This window comes from Capsicum annuum, chromosome 1 (assembly GCF_002878395.1).
Source record: "Capsicum annuum cultivar UCD-10X-F1 chromosome 1, UCD10Xv1.1, whole genome shotgun sequence".
Taxonomy (NCBI): domain Eukaryota; kingdom Viridiplantae; phylum Streptophyta; class Magnoliopsida; order Solanales; family Solanaceae; genus Capsicum; species Capsicum annuum.
In genome coordinates this window covers 35,860,071-35,863,938 of record NC_061111.1, presented here as the reverse complement: position 1 = coordinate 35,863,938, position 3,868 = coordinate 35,860,071, and positions in this window count along the sequence as shown.

The window sequence follows — 3,868 nt, the reverse complement described above, 5'->3', positions numbered from 1 at the left end:
TAGAGATAACTGATTTTAATGTCATTCTCGGTATGACTTGGATCCACTCATGCTATGCTTCGATTGATTGCAGAAATAGAGTTGTTTGTTTTCAGTTTCCAAATGAGCTAATTTTTGAATGGAGGGGTAGTACTTTAGTACTTAGGGGTCATCTTATTTCGTACCTTAGAGGAAGAAAAATGATATTCAAGGGGTGTGTCTACCATCTTGTTCGATTTAAAGACTCTAGTTTAGAGACTCTAAATCTCAAGTCAGTTTCAGTGGTAAGGGAATTTCCAGGTGTGTTTCTCAAAGATCTTCTCGACGTTCCTCCCAAAAAAAATTGACTTCGGAATAGACCTTCTTCCAGATACCCAGCCTATCTCTATTTCGCCCTAGAGAACAGCTCCACCAGAGCTTAGGGAGCTAAAAAAACAGTTGAAAGATCTCCTAGATAAGGGATTCATCAGACCCAGTGTTTCCCCATTGGGCACTCTAGTCTTTTTCGTATGAAAGAAAGACGGTTCTCTCAGGATGTGAATCAATTATCGTCAGTTAAACAAAATCACCATTAATAATAAGTGTCCACTCCCCAGGATTGATGACTTGTTCGTCCAACTTTAGGGTGTCGATTATTTCTCTAAGATAGACCTCAGATCTGGCTATCATCATCTTAGAGTCAGAGAATGTGACATTCCAAAAATAGTTTTCAGAACTCGGTATGGTCACCTTGAATTCTTAAACATTTCCTTTGGTTTAACAAATGCCCCAATATCTTTCATGGATATGATGAACCAAGTGTTCAAATAGTACTTAGACATGTTCGTCATAATCTTCATAGATGATATCCTTGTTTATTGCCGTAGTAAAATTGATCATGCAGACAACCTCAGAATACTATTGCAGACTCTTAGATCCCATCAGTTGTTCGCCAAATTTAGTAAGTGCAAGTTTTGGCAAAGATCAGTAGCTTTCCTTAGCCATATTATTTTCGGTGATGGTATTAGAGTCGACCCTTAAAAGATTGAAATAGTGAGAAACTGTCCCAGACCCATTTCTCTATCAGATTTAAGGAGTTTCTTGGGTTTAGATAGCTATTATCAATGGTTTATTAAAGGTTTTTCATCTATTGTATTCCCCATGTTCAGATTGACTCAGAAAAAAGTCAAGTTTCAGTGGTCAGATTCTTGTGAGAAGAGTTTTTGGGAGTTGAAAACTCAACTCACCTTAGCCTTAGTTTTGACCTTGCTAGATGGTTCAGATGGGTTTGTTGGTTACTGTGGTGCTTCCATAGTTGGTTTGGAGTATGTTCTAATGCAGAAAGGTAAGGTCATATCTTATGCCTCTAGACAGTTTAAGCCCCATAAGAGAATTATCCTACCCATGGCCTTGAGTTAGCAGCCGTTGTGTTTACCTTGAAAATTTAGAGGTATTATCTATAAAGGGTGCATGTTGATGTGTTCACAGATAACAAGAGTTTGCAGTATGTGTTTTTCATAGGGAGTTAAATCTTCGATAGAGAATGTAGTTAGAATTATTGAAAGATTATGCTATGAGTGTTTTATATCATCTGGGCAAGGCCAATGTAGTGGAAAATGCCCTTAGTATACTGTCCATGGGTAGTGTTGATCATGTTAAGAATGATAAGAAGAAGTTAGTTCAGGAGGTTTATCAGTTAGCTAGACTATGCGTTCATTTGGTTGACTCAACTGAGGGTAGTGTATGGGTACAGAATAGTTCAGAATCTTTTTTGGTTGCCAATGTAAAAGAAAAGTAAGATAGGGATCCCAGTCTAGTTAGGTTGAAGAAGTTAGTCAGAGATCAGAAAGTAGAGGTTTTCTCCTAAGGGGGAGATGGTGTGTTGCATTGCCAAGGTAGACTATGTGTGCCAGGTATAGATGGTTTGAGACAGGGAATTCTTACAGAGACGCATGGTGCGCGTTACTCTATTCATCCAGTAGCTACTAGGTCTTTGGATTAGGTTATTGTCGACAGAATGACAAAATCAGTCCATACTTCTTATTTAGTCGAGGATTCTGCAAAGCTCTATATTAGAGAGTTGGTTAGGTTGCATGGAGTCTCGTTGTCCATCATTTTAGATAGAGCTCACTTTTGGAAAGCTTTTCAAAAGGGTCTTGGTACTCAAGTTCGTCTCAGTACAGCCTTTCACACTTAGACGGATCGTCAACTAGAAAGGACCATTCAGACCTTAGAGGATATATTAAGAGCTTGTGTTATTGACTTTAAGGGCAGTTGGGATGACACTTGCCATTGATTGAGTTTGCTTACAATAAAAATTATTATTTTAGTACTCAGATGGCTCCATTTGAGGCTCTCTATAGGAGTAGATATAGATCTCTTATTGGTTAGTTTGAGGTAGGTGAGACTGCGTTGATAGGACCGGATTCAGTGTTTGATACCTTGGAGAAAATTCAGATAATCAAAGAAAGGCTTAAAACAGACCAAATCCGTCAGAAATCATATGCAGATGTGAGTAGAAGAGATCTTAAGTTTGAGGTTGGAAACTTAGTCTATTTGAAAATCTCTCCCATGAAGGAAGTGAAGAGGTTTTGCAAGAAGGAAAAACTCAGTTCCAAAATGTTGTCCCTTACAGGATCTTAAGCCGCTTTGGAAAAGTAGTTTACGAGCTGGAGTTGCCTGCAGATTTGGCATCCGTTCACCCAGTATTCCATGTTTCTTTATTAAAAAAGTGTATTGGTGATCCAGCTGTAGCTTTTCCCTTAGAAAGTACAAATGTTTAGGATAGCCTTTCTTACGAAGAGATCCCAGTTGAAATCCTAGATCGTTAGATTCGAAGACTAAAGAACAAAAAAGTTCCCTTGGTCAAAGTTTTATGGCGGAATCAGTCTGTTGAGGGAGCCACTTGGGAAGTAGAAGCAAATATGCAAATCAAGTACCCTTACCTCTTCTCCGCAAACTCAGATTCAGTTCAAGGTAATATTCTTCCCTTAAATTATCTCTTTTCCATTCCCAGCCATATGATCATATTCATGTCATTGCATGTATTCACGAACAAGTTAAGTCAGTCATCATGTTCAAACACAGTTATGAAATCATGTTTTAGTTGTGCATTTTCAGTATGTAATCTCAGTACCTCAATAATACTAAGCTTAACTAGTCTCATTCGAGGACGAATGTTCCCAAGGGGGAGATATTGTAAGACCCCGTAAGATTCTAACTCGTTTCAGCTCACTCTTGCATGCTAAAGGGGTTCAAGACTTGGAAAATTTTGCTAAGTGTTAAGACTTAGTAATTTCCAAAGCCCATTAAACTTTGACAGTTTTAATTCCGACCTTTCCAGCCTTATAACATTGATTTTTAAGTTAATTCATGATCAGGATGGTTGATAGCATATCTCGGGTAAGTTTTGGATTTTTCAGACAAGGTTTGAGGTTTATTTGGATGTTTGAACCAGCGAGTCAGAGCGATAGGGCCGCGGCGGGGCACTTATCATGTTAGTGGGGTTCAAAGCGATGCATTGCCTAACACGTCGACTGAGCGACACGACGCGTCACTTATCGCGTCACTAGCCATATGTCAGTTTAATTAATTTCGGGTCCAGGAGTGTATTTCAATTTTTTCCCTCACTTTATCTCAGCCATAACACGGGATTAAATCCTTAAAAAACATATTTGGTCATCTTTTACTCAAATTCTCTCAATTGAAAACCATTCTCTCTCAATAACAAACCTTCACCCCTTCAAGATTCTAGCTCAAGTTTTAAGAAAACCACCTAGAACCTTCACAAATTCTTCAATTAAGGTATATTAGATGTTCATTCATGGGCCCTTTTCACCCATGGAGTCCAAGAATCAGTTTTCAAGTTTAAAGTTTTGATCTTTACATGTTAATATGAATTATATCCATG